We start from the raw sequence: 23,864 nt of genomic DNA, 5'->3' as shown, positions 1-23,864 counted from the left end.
CTGCTTATTGCCAGTGTAGGTTATATGTGGAAGAATTCCTATTAAAGCAAATGGAAACTAAATGTGTTTGAAAGCAGAATTTACCCCCTGGGTTGAATTTCACATACAGAAGAATTAGAGATTCGGCCGACAGAGACCTTACCTATTAAAGACTATTAGAATGCTCAGCATTTTTCAGATGAGGACATCATGACCTTACTGGGCAGTCTGTATTCAATGAAAAGTCTGGTTCATTTCAAAGGACTACATTAGAATGGCAAGATCTACACCACCCCCAACCTCCATTCTCATAACTAACTACAGAGGGAAGAAAATGGGACTTCTTAGGCAACCGAGGCTGTAGTGACTGCCTAAGCCTCCTATAGAACTCATGTCAATAGGAGTTCTGTGTCAAACAGAAAATCCTTCTACTGAGTAAAAAAATCTCAAAAGCTATGTCATGACTATGGATTCCACCCTGAGAAGAGCAGGCGGGAATTACATTGTGCCGTTAAAATGTTAGCAACCACATTTCATTTTTGAAAAGGCAATTTATTTGTCCTGAAATAAAGAGTTGATTATATCTCTTATTACTGTTACAAGAATTTGATATATCACAAAGTGGGAGAGTTACGACATGTACCAACTATCAACCAGGAAAAATGAACCTGATTCATAATTCACTTGGAGAATGTCTAGTTAGTCAATCAAGTGATTTGTAATCATAAAGGCTGCCAGGAATTGAATGAATAATGGGCCACACTAAAATCCTTGGATTTTCGAGTATTCTTATTTCATTATGTGACTTTTATTGCCATTTCTGATAGTTGTCTCTTTTTCAGCTGAACTAAGTAAATTATACATATTTATTTGAAAATATCTTTGACTGTTTATTGGCCAAAAGGATGTATGCAGATGTAGAGACTAGCATACATAACACCTAAAAAGAGACAAAAAATTAAAAGCTTTATACTTTAAAATTGAGGTGGGGGTAAAGGATAAATCATTCCCTCTCCTCTTTTTCGACTATACCAAGTTGTTGCAATTTCACTAGAAGGATCCCACAATAATTCTAGCCAAGAAGCTTTTTCCATGAAGGAGTATATTCAATAATACAGTATCAAGCCAAGCCTGTAATCCCTGCTACTGAGGACGCTGAAGCTGGCAGATGTCTTGATCTCAGGAGATCTGAGATGCAGTGATCTAAGTTGATCAATCCATACTAAGTATGGCACCAATACGGTGAGCCCCTCAAAACAAGGGGCCACCAGGCTGCCTAAGGAGGGACAAACCAGTCCATGTCAGAAATGGAACAAGTCCAAGCTTCCACTGGGATCAGGTACATGAGTGGTCACTGCACATCCAGGCTAGGTGAAATAGGGAGACGTGATCTCAAAAAAAAAAAATTAAATGAAGTAACATTAGTGCTCAGCACTAATAATATTAAGGAATCTTTTCTTAAGCATATATAGAGCACACTATTGAAATTGCTTCTATGTATATGTGTGTATACATATATACATATGTATGTATATATGTGTATGTGTGTACGTATATGTATGTGTATATAGATATACATATGTATGTAAAATAGCATGGACCATATAGCAAAATCCAGTTAATAGCGGTAATCTCAAGGTTCCTTTTCTAGTATTCTAATTTTACAGTATTAAAATTATGAGCACACTATAATCTGATAGGCAAAAGACATTTGACCTCCAACCATAGCAATCTTGTTAAACTACAGAGGAAGGAAGTGTAAAAGCAGCCTAAATCTTAAGTTGCATCTATTAAAAGGAAAATATGATATATACATATTGTTTAAAATGTGGAACTGCTAAAATTATACTTAATATGGTACCTCTTTGCAGCACCTTAGAGTCTGTCATTTTAACTATAGTTACTATCATGAGCATTTTGGTCAGGACACTAGTGGAAAAAAATGAATATGCTGAAATGACTGGAGCATGTTACACACAGTAATAAATATAGAGGCAGGTTCTTGGATTGACTTCCTTAAAATGATTTTCATCCAGAAGGATGCTTTTCAAACTTTATGGACTGATTACAACTATGGCTTTATTGCACAAGAGCACACATGGATCTCCTTATGGAAAGTAATATTGACTTTGCTCAGCTGCTTTCTTTATTTTCTTCTCTTTCTTTTTGATTTTTTTTTCAAGAGACGGCTTGTGGATTAGGAGAAAGGAAGGATTTGTTCAAAAAAATTTGATATAAAAGCAAAAGACATCAATAAAAATTTAAATCTTTAAAAGGAAAAGCAATCTTGAGCCATTCATCAGAGTATATTATAATTCATTGGGGTCAGCAAATGTTTATTAAAAACTTATCTATCAAAGTGTTATGGGTAAATTTCAGGTATTTCATTTTTTCTTTCTGGAGGTAACTCATTGTTGATCACAAAAACATAGCAGCTCCCAAAAGCTAGTATGATTGTAGTTGAGACTCTAACTACTCTGGAAAAGATCTTGCTTTTCTCTATTACAGTATCCTTTGGCAGCAGCCCACACTTCACATTGGTTGAAGTGTCCACCATGGTTACGTCAAGAGCCAGGAGTTCCTTTTCTTACAAAGATACTAACCTACAGCTATCTGTGCAATAAAGGCAAACTGGAACTGGCTGTCTCTCAAAATTTCAACCATCCATGAAATGTCATCATTTTGGCCTCTTACCTCATACTTCCTGTTTAAATATCTTTCAGCAGAGTTATCACACAACCAGCAAAATCCCCAGAAACATCCCAAATGTGGTCTAAACCAGATTAAATTGTAATTGGGAAATATTAACAAAATAAATAAAAATACAATAAAGCATAAATAATGTTAATATTGGTTTTCTAAGTTAATACGTACCCATAGGGATCCTTATGTATGTTTAGCAGTCCTCACTTCTTTTTGAGCTTGACACTACTACGCTACAGGCACCAAAATCTCAGCTCAAGTAAACTCATGGGTTAAGTCTGCTAACTGGCCAGTGGAGATATAGCTTCATGACTACTCAATCAACAAACATTTGTTGGACACATGCTGTTTGCCAGGTACTAGATAAACAAAGACAACAATGAAACAACCCCTTCCTTCAAGCAATTCACCTTCTATCAAAGGAGACAACAGGTATGTATGAGTCTATACAAAATATATATTTAAAAAATACAATATGTTACAGATGAGCCATCAGTCAAGGATGCAACACCAAGTTTCTACTTAGACATACATATGCACGGAGTAGAACAAGCTGTATCAACATGAAGACCACAGAATTAGCTTGGGTCAAACATTTTATGCTATATTCAGCTATAACAAAAACATTTTCAGTGGCAAGTGAATAGAGGCACCATGGTGCAGAGGGAGGGGGGAAGGAGGTTATGAAGGGAGGATTTGTTAAATTCTTACTATGTTCCAGGCACTGTGCTGAGTCTTTTGCAAATATTATCTCACTTGAGCATCACAACAACCCTAAGAGACAGGTACTATTATTATCTTCATTTTATAGTTGAGAAAACTGAGGCAAACAGAATTTAAGTGACTTACCCAGTGTCACAAAGCTAGTAAGTATCTGAGGTCAGATTTGAACTCAGGTCTTCCTGACTCTAGACCTAGCACACTATTCACTGTGTCACCTATCTGGTTCTAGGGCTAAAGAAATTTGGCTAAATCTGTAGCCTGAAGACCTTGGTTTGAATATTGGCTCTTCCACTTCCTACCTGTTACCTATTAAAGTCACTTAACTTGTCTGATCATCAGCAAAATGGTTGGAAGTTTGCACTAGAGGACATCTGAGGTCCTTTTCAGCTCAAGATCAATGATGTCATGAGTATTTGTAGGTATGAAACCCTTTACAGTGTTCATTACTGAAAATTACTGACTCAATGTTCCTACCATTGAGGACAATTAATGACTTATAAAGAAATTCAGACTAAAGCTATTCAAATTTGAGCTTAATTAAATGGGAATGTGTGTAGTTCTGAAAAGTTATGTAAAAATCAATATTTTTGTCTGTCAGCACCTTTCCTCATTGAAAAACTCATATAATATCAGGGATTCCTACTGAAAATACTTTGGACAAAGTCATAATTTTTAAATCCACTGAAGAAAGCAATACACCTTTTAAAAAGAACACATTGAACAAGAAAAACTTCCCCAAACGCATTAAGAATAATATTCAAAGAGTAGCAGCGAGGCATGGGAAAAAGCAAGTCTCATCTCAAATCAGGAATATTGGGTGTTGGTGCACCATCCACCCAAAACAAACATAATTTGCCAAACAGGATGAGGAAGAGAAAGAAGAGGAGGTGGAGGAGGAAGAAGAGGAAGAGAGGGGGAAGGGAGAAGGAGGAGGAAGAGAAGGAGAAGAAGGAAAAGAAGAAGAAGAAGAAGAAGAAGAAGAAGAAGAAAGAAGAAGAAGAAGAAGAGAAGAAGAAGCAGCTCCAAAAGAAAATTTACTTTAGCATCACTGAATCTAATTCAAAAGGGTTTAGTAAGTACCTACTAAAGGTAAGAAACTGTGCTAAGGACTGAGTAAACAGGTCTATAGGAAGGGTCATTAGTCAAGTGGCTAGCAACTAAAGGGGAGATAACATGCAAGAGAACCCATGAGAGAAAACACTATGCATACAATAAGTAAATGCAGAGATATACAAAGTAAATACAGAGTCCCAAAAGTACTGTTTCAAGAACACATATTATTATTGAGTCACTCACAACTTGAGTGTGTCAAGGATTTACAATTTAGCCATTCCCTCCCCCAATATGTTGACAATCCCGTTTCTGACTTAGTAAAGAGTCTTCTAGGGTTGCTTCCACCAAAAAATATATCACCCTGAAACTATGCTGATAATAATTTTCTCTGACTTCCCTAGCCTGGATTAGACATTCCAACACTCAAAGCCAAAGTTTGTGCTCTGCTAACATAGCTGCTGAGAAGCAAGATCACCTGCACACCCTGATAAGGCATCGGGGCAAGGTGTTAGTGGAGGAAGTTGTGTCCTAGATATAATGAAGGCATTATCTAGTAAGTGGACTAAATGAGGCTGACCAATATAGCTGGACACAACGTAAATATAGCACTTGTACTAACATCTGTTTACATAATAGATTTCATACATTCTTCACTGAGAAGCTACAATGAGCAGCAACAATGATGCTCAGTTGATCAGTCATATAAGAACTCATTTCTAGAGTACTTCATGGTAACAAAGCACTTTAAAATATGATCTAATTGGATTTTTACAACATCCCTTCATAATAGCTAGTGCCAATATTATTATTTACATTTTACGGATAAGAACACTAAGATTTTAAGATATTCAATAATTTTCTCCTAGTCACAAAGTGATAGGGAGGGTTCAAACCCCAGGTCTTCTGACTCCACATCTTTCCCATAACCATAGTTCACTACAATACACCTAGAAATGATTGCTACTCCTTTACCTTAAATTAACTCAGACTTAGTACCAATACTGTTTGTCTCTATAACCATCAATCTATTTTACAAGGAGTATTACATAATGTTTGTATCACCTTACATTTCAGTCAGCTCTCGACATTCTCCAAACAAAAAGTTAGCTCTGAGATCTAGACCAGAGCCAGAGGTGAACTGATAAACTTCAGTTTGGCTAGCCCAGCTATGATGATGGATTTACCAATCTATTCACACCCTTTTGTACACTCTACCTTACAAACAAAGGCATGCTGTAAGCTAGCCTGTCAAGGCTATGGTCTGTCTTTCCTTAAACAAACATTGATTAAGCACTTCCTGCATGCACATGATAGGGATACACAATGTTTACATAAAATATAGTCTCTGACCTTATGGAGCGTACAGTCTTGAAGGAAGAAAAATTGCAAACATTACTATGGAGCAAAACAAAGCAAATAACTCTGGTTCCACTCTAACCAACTGAAGCTAAAGAAACACACATATGCTATATATATATATATATGTGCGTGTGTGTATGTATATACATAAACTATATTTATATACATATCCAGCTAAATGAAGCCGAAGAAACACTTTCATGATATTTGTATGTACATATATATACATACACACATATATATATACACATATATACATATATAGAGAACCAACTGAAGTCAAAGAAACGCACACATACTATACATACATATAATATACATACATATTTCTACTATATACTACCTACATGTATAATTGACCAAAAAACTCTTAATTCTTGTGAAAAGTGCTATGAGATCCTTAATGGAACATAAATCATCAGAGTCTGATAGACGCCTAGCTGAAAAAAAAATCAGTTCAGCTTTTTAACTAAAACAAAGATTATTTTTTGACATGTAAAGGCAGAAGCATATAATAATAATATTCAAAACATAAAAGTATGCTGCAGTTTTACATCCCTCATCACCAGGAGCAATACTGAAGAAATTATAGAAATGTTTTTGTTAATGGTAGCAATATTCTCAATAGTGTGAAATGCCATGAGACTGAAGCCAAAACTGCTTTGACATTTCCAGCAGTTCTGAAAAATTATTCTACCTTTAATGAAAAAAAGCCACTTTGGTTAGTTGTCACAGTATTAGTTGTTGTTGATAAAGGCATGGGTTTCATAACAATACCTTTTAAAAGGATCCCCATGCAGAATTCTATCAGTCTCTAATTTTAATTTAGGCAGCTGGGGGCACATGCTAGGTTTAGGATGACCTAAGCTCAGATGTGGTCTCACATCCTGATTAACGTGATCCTGAGCAAATCTCTTCACATCTCTAAGCCTGTTTCTGCAAGGGACATAATAGTAGCACCTATTTCAAAAGGTTATTGTGGGAATCAAACAAGAAAACACATGTAAAGCACTTTGCAAACCTTAAAGCTCCTTAAAATGTGAGCTATTAATCACATAAGGTTTAAAGCAGCAGTGGGGAATCTGCAGCTTCTAGACTACAGTGGCCCTCCAGGTCCTCAAGTATGGCCCTTTGACTGAATCCAAATTTCACAGAATCCCCGTTTCATTCTGTGAAGTTTGGATTCAGGGCCACACTTGAGGACCCCACCCCTAGAAAGAAATGGTTAAGTATTAGTGGAAGATACAACTCAGAGTATTTGTCACACATCAAGTGAGAGCTCTCTGTGTTTCTATTATGGAAAGGAAGGAAGAAACAAGTAACGAGCAATGAGCAGAAAGAGCTGATTTTTGAACAGCTAAAGTCTCTGCTTCTTTTTCCACACATGCATTAGTTTCTAAAAGATTAACTGCTGAATTCTGGACTTGGTCCTGTTCTTACCCATTCTCACTGCTGTTGTTGAACAAGAAAACTGAGGAAGCTTCTAGGGACAGGGTCACCACCCTAGGCCTAAGACTATTCTGGAAGGTCATGGTGAGAAAATTTCAAGTACAACTGAAAACAGCTAACAAAGCCTGTGACTCTGGCTGTCAGCTGAAATGGCCTACTCAAACCTTCCAGCCCTCCCACCTCCCACTTCATCACCCAGAAATGAGCCTTGTATCAGTAACATCTTCCATCTTCATCTGCAAAGCAACGCTTAAGGGAGGCTAGTGTGGATACTTTTTCTGCTATTTAACTAAACCAACAGAATGGTCCCAATATGACTATGAAATATCCAATGTCCAAATGGGCCTTTTTTCAACCTTTTTTAGGGAATGTAAAGTATCTGGATGACTATCAATAATCTCAGATTTGCACCGCCACTATTCCCCTCCTACAAGTGTATTATGTCCATGCTATTCATATATCTGAAATGTCCTTCCTCTCTTCATACTTCAAGATCCTACTGTAATCCTACCTCCCTTCATGAAGCCTTCCTTGATAACTCCAGCCAGCACTGACTGATGAAGGGCTGCTCAGAGCATTAGTTCTCTGCACCATACATTTTGATATTCAATATTTCACTTAACATTTTTAATTTGCTGTCTCAACTGGTTCTCTAAGTGTTTTAGGCATGTAAATTTTATCTCCCTACAAAATCTTAAGCTTATTCAGGACGAGAACAGATACATGGTACAACAGAAAGAATACTAGAGAAGTAGTCAGGCAACTTGGATTCTATTCCTAGGTTGGTCAATCACTTAATGAGTGGCTTAGACAAATCACTTAACATCTATAGGCATGTTTACTCCTTGGTGAAATTAAAGAATTGGATTAAATGATCCATACAGTTCCTTTGAGGTCTCAAATTCTTTGATTCCATGATTCTATGATGTATTTATTGCCCGAGATCCTGCCCCACAAGCCTTACAGTGTCCATTTGCCCCAAAATACACTGCTTTGGGAAAGGAATGCCATAAACCGAGTTGTCTGTCACCCCATACGCCAACATCCAAACCACCAGAGCCAAGAGTTCCATGGATTTTCCACTTTGCCCCTCTCAACTCCCTGTTTCTCAAGCTACTATGCTCAAGAGCCTCTCTAATTCAACTGTCTTCACTGTCCCAACATACATACATGGACATACCTCAACTACACACATGCACGCACACATATACATATATATATATATGTATTTACTAACAAGGATTCTCCACTGAAGTGCAAACTCAGAAGTAGGAACACCACTGAAGAGCTCATACCTCATAACTCAGGAAGTTACCAAGTAAAGAAACTTGATTTTATCTGGATGTGGTACCCTCATGGCCCCAAACATCCATGAAAATGAGAGTAAGTTGTTTATAATTATAACATTCATCACACCTCAACATCCTCTACTGAAGTCTTCTTCTGATGTTCTATCATGGTGTGAGTTGGCCAGAGGCTATCAGTGAAGCAGAAGCTTGCGTGGCTTGAGGTTGGCCCTGGAGACAAACCATGAGTCTATTTTTCAAGTACTAGCCTTGCTCAGGGTGGTGTAATGAGACTATATAATTCCTGCTAATTGGCAGAGGCTGAAGGGTGATGGATCACTTGAGTTTGAAAGCTCCAATCTGCAGCGGGGCTAAAGCCAAATGAATGTCTGTCCACGCTGAGTGTAAAGCCAATATGATGAGCCCCCAGGAGTAGAGAGCCATCAGCTGCCTAAGAAAGGGTATACCACCACAGGTTGGAAAAAACAGAAGAGATTAAAATTTCCATCACATTCAGTACTAGGATCAGGCCTTTAAGGGGTTACTGCACTTCCAGCCTGGGCAAGATAAAAAGACCCAGTCTCAAAAAAAAAAAGAATCAAGGGCCAGTCTTGAAGTATCTAATCCCTAAAAACCTGGTCTAAAGGTGATTAATATTTCAGCCTCAGCAACTTACAAAGACGTCTATCAAGGAATCATGGCAGTATGGTACAGTAAAGAATGTTGGACATGAAGCTATAAGAAATCTGAGTTCAAATCCCTGAATTCACAGTGACTAGCTACGTGACCATGAGCATATCTTTTCTGAACCTTGATTTCCTCATCTGTAAAATAGGGATAATAATGTAACAGAGGCTTGTGGAAGGGATTTAGGTCCATAACTTAGTTCCATTACTATATAGCATAGTCCCACCAAGTTCTGAGTCCAAACCCCCTATGGGTTAGAGCCCCCAGACACTTTGGTTTCTCTGGGCTTTATGGCTTACCTGACCACAACATCTGGCCCAAAATCCGGCAGCTAAGGTCACCTTGATTCCAGGGCAAATGGTCATTCCACTGCCTGCACCTAGAACTGAATAGAACACAGACCAAAACAAAACCCCCAGCCAGTTTCTCAGGGCCACAGGTACTTTATGGTGATAAAGCACTTTGAAGATGTGATCTAATTTGATTCTTACAATAGCCCTATAAGCTGGCTAGTGCAAACTGGCTAGTTCTCCTCCTCCTGAGGGGAAGAGGAAGAGGGGAAGGGAAGGCAGACCTTCCCCCCTCACCAGTTAGGTTCATGGTGCCTTTACTCTTTTCTAGACAATGGAGGGAAAGAGTGAGAGGGTCCCAGTCTCATCGTGTTAAAGATGCAGCCTGTTCTGGCTAAGCAGCCAATTGCAAGAGGCTATACCCTCTCATATAGCAAGGCAATGAAGAATGTCTTCTCCTAAAAGCAGGTCCCTGACAGATCCCACATGCTCACCTCCATTTTAAGTGATCTGGGCATACACAAAAGCAAAGTCCTTATTACAATAATATTTTCACTATATATATGTCACAGGTTTGCTGTAAGTAAAGCACTTTATAAACCTTAAAACCCTATGCAAATATGAGTTATAATTATTAAGAGGGATTGTCATCTATGTTGAGAGAGAGGCATCTACATCATTGAAATAACGGATTCACAAAATAGCCAAAACTCACTGTATCCCAAATAGAATTCACAATTTTCCCCAAATCTTCTGATTCCCCTATTTCTGTCCATGTCACCACCCCTTACTCATGACCTCAGTATCATCTTTGACTCCTTTTATCTCACCTTCATGTCCAGTCACTTAGCAAGACTACCTACAAAATAGTTTTCAAATCTATGCTGTTCTGTCCATTCCTACCACCACTGTCCAAGGACAGGCCCTCCTCATAGCCATTCTCCTGAATTACTGCAACAGCCTCCTATTCTCTCCGCCTACAGAGTTCCCCCTCCAATCTATCTTGCTTAGGCACAAATATGATCATATGAATCCTGTGCTCAAAGCTCTTCAATGACTCCCTATGGTCTACTAAATAAAATCCAAACTTCTTTACCTGGCATTCAATACTTTCAAAAACCTTTTCATCCTTATCCTACACTGTGGTCCTCCATGTCCACCAAGGAAACAAGATGAATTCATTACTGTATGCTTATGTATGTAGTGCATCCTCACATTGATAATGCAAGCTTCTTGAGATCAGGAATCACATTTAATTATCTTTGTATCTCCCCCAATATTTAGAATAGTGCTTTCCATATATTAGGCATCCATAAACTTCTTATAATCCCTATTTCCATTTTATTGGAAAATACATTGAGTAGTTAAGTACTAGAGTAGTGCCCATTAAAAAAAAATACTAGATAAGCTTTTTATCCCCCAAGAACAGACTTGGAGCCCACTTCCACACATTGACCCTATTAGACACACCAACCATAGTGTATTCACACACAGTAGAACTCACTATTAACAGTGATGTCGGAGAACAGGCATAACAGAACTTTATGGAACTTCCATTATCTTGTAAGAGAAAATGTATTCCTTTATACATACAAGGATATTATTGACCTATAGTATAAGAAAAGGATGGTAACTTGAGGAGTAGTGTCTGAGGGTTTTACTAACCATAAAGACCAAGCCCTGGATAATGTTCATGAAGGTAGAGGTAGAAATTCACAAATCATGGTTCTACTGGCCCTACTCTTGGTTTGAAAAGGAATGCTTTTCCAAAGCAAAGCATGGTGGCCTCCACTGAACTTGGCATTCTGTGTCACCCATGTTCAATACTTCTTTATCATTCCACGTGATCAATAAATAAATGGCTAATGTCAAATTAATTAACATTGATTCTGCCTCCATAATATTTTTCACATCTGGGGAATCACAGGAATCACATATAATCAATTAGCTGAATGGCTTCAAATTTTTTCAGCCTCTGACATAGACATGCCCTTAGGTAAATGGAAACTACATACAATTATAAAACCTTACATCTAAAGCTGGAAGGGACCTCAAAAGCCATGTAGTACAACACTTTCATTAAACAGAAAGGGAAACTGAGGTTCAGTAAGCTGAGGTTCAGAAGGGGTCAATTCACCAAGAATTTATTAAGTATCTGCAGTATATAACTCACTATCCTAGAATTGTGGTCCATGAATTTAATGTATCATAAAAAACAATAAATATAAAAACTATTGGAAAGGTTAGGAAGACTGATCCAAAGTGAAATAACCAAAACCAGGAAAACAATATACAAAATGACTAAGTAAATGAAACAAAGTAAATGTAAAAATTTACATAAAAATGTAAAAAAGTAAAGCAAAGTAAATGAAACACAAAACAAAATGCTTTGTAATCATTACCAAACTCGAACCCAGAGAAGAGATGAGAAGATTCACCTCCTACCCCTCTTTGCAGACTTTGGGTGCAGAACATCACATATTCTGCCACCTTCAATTGATGTTTGTTGTATCAAAACATTTTTTTTCCCATTTTAGTCTCTGTCATAAAGAATGGTTTCTGGTTGGGGGAAAAGATATATTTGAAAATGAAAGTGATATAAAAAGATATCAATAATTAAGACACTAAACCTATGTTTCAAGGCCAGCAAATGATTTATTCCTTGGTGTTTTAATCTCAAAATCCTTATTTTCCTCTAAGTATCAGCTGAAATACCATCTCTTTGGTGAAGCTTTCTCAGATTCCTCCAGTTCTTAGTGTTTTATCTATCGTCAAATGCTTTAATGATACTTATCTATGTTCATATTGTTGTTCCACACACACACACATACACACACCTATAGAACATAAGCTTCTTGAGGGTGTGATAAATTCATGAGAACCAGAGAAATCCTCCCCTCCAAAAAAGAGAACTAGCCCAGAGAGAGAAAAGGAAAGACAGAGGAACACCTGACCCCTATAGCCATGCTACTTTGCTGTAACAAAGTCTTACCTATCTCCTCTCTTCTGTCTCCAAGTACAATAAGCATCTGCACATACAGTATAAGGGCTAGTTTCCAAAAATCATCATTGAAAGCCTTGCTTCTCCCAATTTATTTATACTGGCTGCAGGCAGCCCCAGCATGGAAGAAAATCTAGTATACTCCTCAGCACTACTGAGAGCTATTACTACTCCAATTCATCCTATACCCCACTATCAGGTTAATTTTGCTAACATATAGCTCTGATCACATACCTCTCCTATTTGAGAACTCTCAGTTGCTTCTCATTTCCCAGAATCTCAGATAGGCTGAACCTCAGAGGTGATCTAAGCTAATACGTTTGGTTTTACTTTGTGTCTGGCATAGTACCTGGCACAAAGTAATAGCTGAATCAATATTTGTAGACTGAGTGATTGATCCTAGAATGCCTCTACGATATCCCCAATCATTGGTCACCTAGCCTTCAAAAGAAGTATTTGTTCCTTCCTAAGGCAATCTATTCCACTTTAGAATAGCTCTAATTGTGAGGAAGTTCTCCCTTATATCTAATCTCGATCAGATTCTAAAACATTTACCCATTGCACCTAATTTTGCCCTATGTTGTCTCACCCCTTTTCCAAATGGCAATTCTTCAAATACTTGAAGAGAGCTACCACGATCACCTCTTCCGTCCTGTTCTCACACAGCAAAATCCTGAATAATCCCAATCTTATCAATGTTCCTTTCCAAATGGGTCACTCAGAACTGAAGACAATATTTCAGGTGTGGCTGGTCAAGACAGGGTATAGTGAGGCAATAGCCCCTCATATTCTGGGCATTGTGACTTTCAATAGAGACTAAGGTCATATTAGCTTTTTTGACTGACAGGTCACACTGTTGACTCATATTCTGCTTTCAATCCTCCAGAATCTCAGATCTTTTCCAGACAAATTGCTGTCTAGTAACACTTCCTCAATCTTGTACCCATTTTTAACCCAAATTTTAGAGCTTTACATTTATCCCCACTGACTTTCACTTTATTAATTCAACACATTGTTGTAAATCAATAATCCCTCTATATTTGTATTTAAAAATAGAAATAAATTAAACTTTACTATTAATTAATAGATGAATTAATGCTTTCATCCATATCTAGTCCTTACATCAGATGGTCATATTTTAAATTCAGTATTCATGAGTAGGAATTTGATAATGCTTTTGCTACTAGTTTTCTACTAGTAACGCTTTTCACTTTCAAGGGGAGCTAGGTGACACAGTGGATAGAATGCTGGGCATGAAGGTAAGAAGATCTGAGTTCAAATCTGGCCTCAGATACATACTAGCAGTGTGACTTTTTTGCAAGTCACTTAACATCTATCTTCCTCAATTTCCTCAATGGTAAAATGGGAGTAAATAATAGCAAGGTTCTTGTGAGGATCAAACATGGTCATATTTGTAAAGCACTTCGCACATTGCCTGGCACATATCAGGCACTTAATGAATGCATGTCTGCTTTCCCCCTTCAAAGTATTGCAGTTTATATGTCCTTAGCTGTATTTACAAATCATATTATCTAGTTCTTACTAAACTAACTTCTCCCAAATGGACATGTAATTGTTTTTTAGTTCTACAAAGATACCTTGGATTGAATATAATAGTAATAATGTGTGCACAAGAAAACAAGAAAACAGTAGAGTTGACATACCTCCTGCTCAAAAAACAAGTCCTTCATTAGTCATTGTTAAAAACAATTGTGACCTCATCAAATCTGAGAAAACAGATCAAAAATATTCAAAATTATCAAGAAAAATATTTGAAGTTTGGATTTATATGCACTATAATTAACAATGAACCTTGGCCTAAGTGTATACTGTGCATTCTGATATAAACTAATGATAACATGAAGCCATCACAATAAACAAGACATTCAAAAACTAAGCTTTTGTTGCTAAAAAACACTGTAAGCACTAAGGCTATCTATAGCCATATGAAAAAATGTTCCAAATCAGTACTGATTTGAAAATTGCAAATTAAAATGATTCAGAGATTTTTCTTCAAAGCCTTTAAAGTGGCAAAGTTAACCAAAAAAATGAAAATAAAATAATAAGTGTTGAGAGAGTTATAGGAAAATGAACACATTAATGTGTCTGCAAATGAGTACAACAGTTTTGGAAAGGAATCTGGTATTATATACAAATAAGTTACTAAATAGTGCATGCCCTTTGACTCATCTAGGCTTATACCCAAAAGACATCAAAGAAAGAAGAAAAGGTCTTTATGTACAAAAATATTTATGGGAACTCTTTTTTTTTGATAGCAAAAAAATTGGAAACTTAGAGGATGTCCATCAGTTGAAAAAGGGCTGAACAAATTGTGATACATGAATGTAATGAGGTATTATTGTACTGTAAGTAATGAGGAAATAGATGATTTTGAAAAGATATGGAAAGACTTATATGAATTGATACAGAGTGTAGTGAGCAGAACTGGAAAAAAATATGCACTGATATCAATAGTATAAAAGAGAACAATTCTGAGGGCTTTTATAAACTGATGAAGAATGAAATGAGCAAAACCAGGACAATTTATATGATAACAATAACATGTAAACAAAAAATTTTGAAAACTGTAAGAACTTTGAACAATACAATATCACTCATGATTCCAAAGGACCGATGATGAAACCTCAGACCACACAGACATGACAGATTTAGCGTGAAGAATGATATATAGATAAAGATATAGATATACATGGACAGAGACATACACAGTGGTAATTGAGAGAATTTGTTTTGCTTGACTATATATGTATATTGGTTACAAGAAATTTGTTTTCTTTTCTTTTTTTTCCCCCAATAGGGCAAAGAGTGGGAGGGGGAGATAACAGATTTCTACTCATTGTTTTTAAATAGAGAAGTGGAGAGTACTACAAATGTGAAATGTCACAAGCACTTTCAGATGAGATCACTTATCAGTTTTAGTTAACCATTTTGCTTTGTTACCAAAAGATCTCTCCATATAATCTCTCTGAATAATCTATATTTGTAATATAAAACCAAACCATCAATAAAACTTTTTCAAAATATGTGTATCATCTATAAAACTGCTCATATCTACACACTTTAAACATGTAGATAATTTTGACCTGTTTATAAGTTTTCAAAACAAAGAAGATAAGTAGGTTTTAAACCCATTTGTTGAAAATATAAAAAGAAACACCATCTGCTTCATTTGCAAGAACTAATCGAGGAATATAGAAATTGACTAGCCAAATTTCAACAAAAACCTTTGTATATGTAGTGGATGGGATTGAAAAATTAGCGTCACAGACCAATAAGTGCTTAGGTATGGGATGCACTTTTTCCAAGTGGATCCATGTATCTTTTGCAGCTATGACTATCAAGTACTGATGGAAACTAAGCTTAGAATCAGACCTTCAAATCACAGTATCACAAAGTGTTCAACAAAGTTTTTGTAAAATAATGAAACTTATGAAATCACATTTTCTCCCTAAAAAAAGTCATAATGAGGATTTTGTACCATCAATAAATAAAATTTTATTTTTTATTTCTAAAAATATTACTTTTTCAATTTTGTTATTTTTTATTTTTACTTTCTACTTTCATATACATTTTATCATGTACAAAATGTATTGGTATGGTTGCATATGTATGTAATTTATATATATGTGTATATTATATACACATATACATATATATATATATATATATATATGCTTATAAATATGAGCTCAGTGTTTTTTAGTGATAGGGATAATCCTCAAAAAAGATCAGAGACCACAATTCTAGACTGTTGAAAATATTTTGGGATCTCATTCTGTTATCTAATTTGTAACTTATATCTGGCTTTATATTCACTGCAAATCTGATAAGAACACCATGTATTCCTTCATCCCATCCATCAGTAAAAATATTGAACTGTATGGAGCCAAGGACAGCTCCTTGTAATTTTTCACTACAGACCTTACTCGGAGTTAACAGTAATTTATTAATGACTACTCTTTGGGTCAATCTATTCAACTACGATTAAATCAAACTGAAAATATCTAGCCTGAATTTCTCCATCTCATCCATAAGCATAACAAGTGAGGTATTTTCAAAAAGTTTTGCTGGAATTGATATGTAGCACCCAGAAAACCCCTTATCACATGAGGGACACCAGAAAAACACCCTACATTCAAAATAATCTGTGGATCAACCACTTAAAGTTATATGTTACCAGGCCTCCAGTGATATATTTGCCCATGGATCAAAGGATTCATTAGTTCAAAATTAAAAAAAAAATCTAAACAAATAACATAGCAAATAAAGTGACAAAAATCGTCTCCCATGCACACATGAAGTATATAATTCCACACGCTACCATCCTACCACTGAAGAAGAACACATGCAGAGAATACAAGAAGTTTAACCTGGCCTAAAGAGACCTACTTCAGAGCAAGCAGGAGCAGGTCAATGTATAGGAGGCTGGTTAGGAGGTAAGAGTGCCCTGCTTTCCTTGGAGAAGGCCTCGAGGGAAATGAGATGGGAAGAGGTCTTGTCCCCAGAGGACGTCCTAGGGCTATAAATGGTCATCAGTCAATGCCTCACTGAAGCGGAAGGTGGACAGTGAACCCATAGGTTGTGCTTGACAGGGTCACCTAATTTTATGTATTGTTTCAAAAAGGGTTTTGTTACTTATTATTTTAACTCTGATTTTCAGAATTTTTATTTTTGAAATAATTACTTTTCCTTTTTTTAGTTGCATGCTCAGTTAATTAACTCATTCTTTCTTTTGTTAATAAAAAATTTCAAAGATACAAAATTTCTATTATGGACAATTTTGGCTGCATTCCAAAAGTATTGGAATATCATCTCATTGTTGTCTTTCTCTTTAATGAAATTATGTATTGTTTCTATGATTTGTTCTTTGATCTACCAATACCTTATGATTAAGTTATTTTAGTCTTCATTTAAATTTAAATCCTTTATTCAAAGGTCCTTTTATTGCTTAATTTGCATTTATTGATTATACATTTTATTGTGTTATGGTCAGTAACTATATGTTTCATAGTTCTGCTTTTTTGCATTTGTTAAGGTTTAATGCCCTAGCATATAGCCAATTTTTATAAAGGTGTCACAAACTGCTGAGAATATGCATTTTCTTTTCTATTTCCATTTAGCAATTGTCAAAGGACTGTGATGTCTAACTTTTATTAAAATTCTATGCAGATCTTTCATTTCTATATTTTTTGTTAAATTTGACTATCTTAAAAGTGCCCACTGACATCCTTAGCCATTTTAAATTTCTTCTTTTAATTCAATTAATTTTTCCTTCAAGTACTTACATGTTATGCCATTTAATATATATGTATGTATGTATATGTATATATATGTACATATATATGTATCTATAATTACCTGTGGTACCTTTAAATATAAAGCAGTTTACCTCTTTTAATCATCGCTATTTTTACTGTTGTCTTGTCTGAGATGAAAATTGTTACCCCTACTTATTTTGATAAGTTCTTTTCAAGCTCCTCATTTTAGCTGTGTGTAAATCTTTATTTTCAAGTGGTTATATTAGGAAAACTATAAACTTAATAAATATTTTATTAGCAACAAAAATCATATGATGAATAAATGCAAGGGGAAAGCTTTTGGCAAAATACACTACCCCTTTATGTTAAAAACAAAAACAAAAAACCACTACAAGCACAAAAAATACATGGACCATTCCTTAATTTGGTAAATATCTTCTACCTAAAACCAAGAATTATAATTACAGTGGGAAAATGCTAGAGATCTATACAATAAGATCAGGGTAAAGCAAGTGTATCTATTGTCACTATTATTTGATACTGTCTTAGAAACGCTTGCTATGACAATTATGTAAGAAAAAGAAGTTGAGGCAATAATCAGAGGGAAAAGCAAAACAAATGTAAATGGCATTATAGTTTCCATGGAGAAACTAAATCAACTGAAAAAATTGAAATAACATCTTTAGTGAAGTAGCAGGATATAAATTAAACCAGTAAAAATCTTTGGCCTTTATATATTACCAACAAAACCAAAAAAGGAAGAGATACCAAATGCAATTACATGTAAAATAATTACAAAATATATAAAATATCATGGAATCCAATTTTTAAGACACACACAGAAATTATATGAATGCAACTATAAAACACTCAAAAGAAATAAATGCAGACCTAAACAATTGGAGAGATATTGCATGTTCACAACTGGATCATGCCAATATAATAAAAGTGATAATACTACCAAAATTAGTTCACAGATTCAGTGCCAGACCAATCAAACTAACAAAAAGCTACTTCATGAAATTAGAAGAAAAAAGAACAACAACAAAATTCATATGGAAAGCAAACAGTCAAGAATTTCATGGTAATAATGGAAAAAAAGTTCAAAGGAAGGAGACCTAGCAATACCATATCTAAACAATATACTACGAAGTAGTAATAATCAAAACTTTCTAAATTAAAAGTTGATCAGTGGAACAGATTATATTCACAAAATAAACATGTTAGCATAATGCTCAATAAACCCAAAGAATTTACTACTAGGTAAAGACTCACTAATAGATACAATATGTTGGGGAAACTGGAAAGCAGTTTGGCAGAAATTAAGTACGGACCAACATCTCATACCATATACTACAATCAGCTCCAAATGGGTACAAGAATAAAAGGTCACATCATAAACAAATTAAAGGAGCAGAAAAGAAGATATTTTTTACAATTAAGTAAAGAGAAAGAGTTATTAACCACACAAGTATTAGAGGATCACAGGAGATAAAATGGACAATTTTGACTACATAAATTTGCAAAGTTCACATACAAACGAAATCATTGCACTTAGAATTTGAGACAATTAAGTGAGATAATAGATAAAGTGAAAGGACAATATGTAAAAAATATTTATGGCAGCATTTTTGTTGTAGTAAAACAATGGAAATATAGTGGGTCCTATCAGTTGGGGAACGGCTGAACAAAATATAGCATACAATTGTAGTAGAATATTATTGCTCCATAAGAAATGAAAAAAAGAAATGAAGGCATAAAAAGTCATAGAAACTTTAAAAGACTAGTATAATTGATCATTGTGAAGTGAGCAGAAGCAGAAGAATGACTACAGTACCATAAAGGAAAACAATTGGAAAGACTTCAGAACTGTGACCAAGCATGACTTCAGAACACTAAGGATGGAACATGTTTCTCACCTCTTGGCTGAGAGGTGATGATCTAGAGATGCTTCCAATTCATAGAATGGTTTTGTTCCCTGTACTTATTTGTTATAATAGAGGCCTTCTATGGGGAGGGGAAAAACTGGGGAGAGAAGTTGCTGTGCAAAAAGAAGAGAAGAAAGAAAAGAGCATCAGTGAAACAATTTTTTTTACAAGTACACATAAGAAAGTACAAAAGAGTTCAGAAGTGGGCAGAGATGAACAGAGCAGTACTATCACTGTCATGTTCACTATACACTTTAAAAAACAAATTAGATGTAACCGAATTTCATAGTCTCACATACAATCCTTGTTTTCTGTTCTTTGTATATCAAAATGTTCATGTTTGTTGACATGTAATTCATAATAAAAAAAAGAAAAATTAAATTAATAGAAAGAAGATGCTAATATTTGGTAATGTAGTAAAGGGAGTTTGGATGTGTTTTCTTTTTCTTTCAAAGTCTTAATTCAGCCATATTATAAAAAGCATATGAATTCATATATTTAGAGAAAGATATCCAGTTAGTTCAATATCAAATGGTTATATCTGTACAGCTTTAAGTTATTATGCCAATTAATCTATCCACCAACATTTACTAGACACTTACCATGTGCTAAGAATTAGGGATGCAAATACAAAGAATGAAACAATACTTAATCTCAATGATCATACATTCTAAATGTCCTTGAGAGTAGGCACAACTGTTTCTTTGACTGCTCCCCATAGTATGTAGCCCAATGACAATAAGCTCTCAATAAATTGGTTGAAATCAATTGGTTGATTGATTTCCTCTCAAGAACAATAAGCCTAATTTCCTGGAAAGAAAAGTTTCTCCTGGTAATACATTCTTCATATAAGCAAAATAGGAAGAGTTTGGTATTCAAAATACTACATAGAAAAGCATGAGCAAGGTTTACTACATGATAATCTAATAGTGGCAGAGGAAAATTCTCTCCTTATATCCAATGGCAGGTTTGTTCTAAAGTTGTAGATGAAAATTGTTTCCTGGCTGAAACAACAGAAAATGAAAAGCCAATGCTCCATTTGATTTGATTATCTAAACTCCATTTTGTCTAAAGTGCAATCAGTAAAAGTAGATTGAAAATAATGAGGATACTTAAATTATAATCCTGATAGTATCTAGTGGCAAAAATATTCTTTTCTTTTTTTTTTTGCCACGTCCTGATGTGGTTCTTATTTAGACTGTACTAATTTTGTGAAAAGCTAGCCATGATAACTAGAAGACTGAGGTAATACATAAACCAGTTTTTCTTAACCTTTTTTTATGTCGTGAACCCCCTTTTGACATTTTGGTGAAACCTATGGACACTTTCTCAGAATCATGGCTTTTTAAAAATTCATAATTGAAGAAAATGCTAAATTTCAGTTAGAGGCTATTGAAAATAAAGTTGGAATTTTTCTCATCTAGTCAGTCAATAAACATTTATTAAACACCTACTGTGTGCCAGGCACTGTACTAAACTCTGGGCATATAAAGAAAATCACAGTCTAATGGCAGAGAAAGCATGCAAACCATTATATGCAACAAAGTATTTACACGATAAGCTAGAAATCTCCAATAAAGAGAAGGCACTAGAATTAAGAAGGACTAGGAAAGACTTCCTGTAGAAGGTGGGATTTTAGATGTAATATGAAGGAAGACAGATGGGAAAGGATAGCAGGAGGAGGGAGAGCATTCCAGGCATGAAGGGCATCTAGAGAAAATACCCAGAGTCAGGAGATGGAATGTTCTGTTCAAGAAATAGCAATCAAAGGACATGGTAGAGAAGACCCCTGAAATCTATCCACAGACATCCTGGGCATCTGTGAACCCTGGGTTAAGAACCTCTGTTATGGTCTGTAATAGCTTTATGTGATTTCACTAGGGCCTCATGGAAGATTACTTTTATTTTTTCCTGCTGTTTCATGATTCAGATCTTGACTTCTTACCATAATGTTCTATGTTCAGCTTTTGAACAGGCAATAAATATATTCATCACTATCCAGTTTGTTTTAACTATACCCACATTACTGAGTAGCATCTATATAACTAATCAGAGAACATGATAAAAATTCTCTAGGTTACAAACTCCTTCATAAATGGGCTATAGATGTTTTCCCGAGATAAAAAGCAGGCAAAGGTTTCCCTTCGAGGTTTTCATGCAAACATAAAGAGAGAGAGGAGAGAAAAAGGAGAGAGAGAGAGAGAGAGAGAGAGAGAGAGAGAGAGAGAGAGAGAGACAGAGACAGAGACAGAGAGAGAGACAGAGAGAGAGAGACAGAGAGAGAGAGAGAGACAGAGAGAGAGACAGAGAGACAGAGAGACAGAGACAGAGAGAGAGAGACAGAGACAGAGAGAGAAAGACGGAGAGAGAGAGACAGAGAGAGAGACAGAGAGACAGAGAGAGAGACAGAGAGAGAGAGACAGAGAGAGAGAGAGAGACAGAGAGAGAGACAGAGAGACAGAGAGACAGAGAGACAGAGACAGAGAGAGAGAGACAGAGACAGAGAGAGAAAGACGGAGAGAGAGACAGAGAGAGAGACAGAGAGAGAGACAGAGAGAGAGAGAGAGAGAGAGAGAGAGAGAGAGAGAGAGAGAGAGAGAGAGAAATTTCATCCAAATAGAAATGTAAAAGTGATGAAAAAGGACATGTAACCAATAGGGAAATTGTGTATCAGCCAATAGGGAAGTGCATAAATGAAGAGGGGATGGAATTCCTGGAGCTGATTAATCTTCCTTATAACCCATCTTTCTTGCCTCAAACTCTATGGATATTTTTCTATCCAAATCTAGTTCTACTGAGCATATAAGATCATTTGTCCCGAATTCTTCAGAATAAAGTTGGTTCTCTGGTTTGGTAGTTAGAATACAGTCACCTTGAGAATACTCAGAGCATTGATAAAGTTACCTTAAGTAGTTTCATCTTTTCTGCAGACAAGGATTTGTGCTTTATAGTCTTCCAAGCCTCTGCTTTCAGAAGTACGCAAGTAGTTAATTTATCAAATCAATTCTCTGGTCTTGAAACATCAGTTAGAGAGAAGTCATGATTTTACAGCAGTTTGTAAATCCCTTGCCTCCACTGACAGGGCTCCTTTTCCATTGTGCAGCTTGAACATTATGACTCAAGCTTACTCATCTGGACTAAGAATGAATTAAATTTTTCAGAGTAAAAATCTGAAAGAGAAAGTACACACATGTAATTCCAAGTTGCTGTTTTTAGAACAGGGCCTTTCTCTGGAGAGATTTTAAAAATGTCTTGCCATACTTCTCCATAGCTATTCTCTTTACTTTGATGTCCTGGTAACAGTTTGTAGGTAAATATAAAATTTGACATAAAAAATACAAGTAGTTCAATGAGAAGCCATTTATAATCTGACCATAGATTTAAAAAAAATAGGAAAAGGTGAGGTATTAATTTCACTGGCAGACATACAAATAGAGACATACACAGAGATACCCACATGGCAGGCAAAAACACTGGGTTTATCAGGAGGTAGTTTGAATTGAAGCTTTTATGAACACTAGCCATCACACAGGAATCATTTAAACATGTAGAACTTCAATTTCTCATCTGTAAAAGAGGAATGATGATGTCAACACTATCTACATCACAGAGCTTGTTGTAAAGAGGGTCCTTTGTGAAATCTTAAAGCTCTCTAGAAATGTGGATGATAATAATGAAAGCTCTTTGAAGTCTGTGAAGCTCTGTACAAGGTATGTAGGTGGCTCAGTGGGTAGAGCATTGGGCCTGGAGTCAGGAAGACCTCAGTTCAAATCCAGCCTCTCACACTTACTAGCTGTGTGACCTGGGCTGGTCATTTAACCTCAGCTTATCTTAATCCACTGGAGAAGGAAATGGCAAACCTGTCCAGTATCTTTCCCAGGAAAATTTCATTGACGGTATGGTCTACAGGGTCATGAAGAGTCAGACACAACTGAACAACAAAAGGACTTTACTGACATTATTTCAATTAACTTCACAACTCTATAAAGTTATTATCCCCATTTTACAGATGAGGAAACTGAGATTCAAAGAGGTCAAATGACTTGCACATGGTAACTCAGTCGATGAGTGTCACAAGTACGATTCAAACACAGGTCTTCCTGATTCTGAGTCCAACACTTTATCTA

The 23,864-nt window shown here is 35.7% G+C and overlaps 1 long non-coding RNA gene across 2 annotated transcripts in view; it reads right to left on the bottom strand.

The window, feature by feature from the left end:
• Nucleotides 1-23,864, bottom strand: part of LOC110223112 (uncharacterized) — a 48,028-nt gene that overhangs the window by 16,746 nt on the left and 7,418 nt on the right. For both annotated transcript variants that reach the window (XR_002328596.2, XR_013486103.1), the window contains 3 exons: nt 23,195-23,304; nt 22,642-22,907; nt 19,729-19,850 (listed from right to left, as the gene is read on the bottom strand). This is a non-coding gene — a long non-coding RNA (uncharacterized LOC110223112). The remainder of the gene's footprint in view (nt 1-19,728; nt 19,851-22,641; nt 22,908-23,194; nt 23,305-23,864) is intronic.

Source organism: Phascolarctos cinereus, unplaced genomic scaffold, assembly GCF_003287225.1.
Source record: "Phascolarctos cinereus isolate Bilbo 61053 unplaced genomic scaffold, phaCin_HiC Scaffold_4;HRSCAF=312, whole genome shotgun sequence".
NCBI lineage: Eukaryota > Metazoa > Chordata > Mammalia > Diprotodontia > Phascolarctidae > Phascolarctos > Phascolarctos cinereus.
The sequence above is the reverse complement of the archived record's forward strand: the minus strand, read 5'-3'. Positions and strand labels throughout refer to the sequence as shown.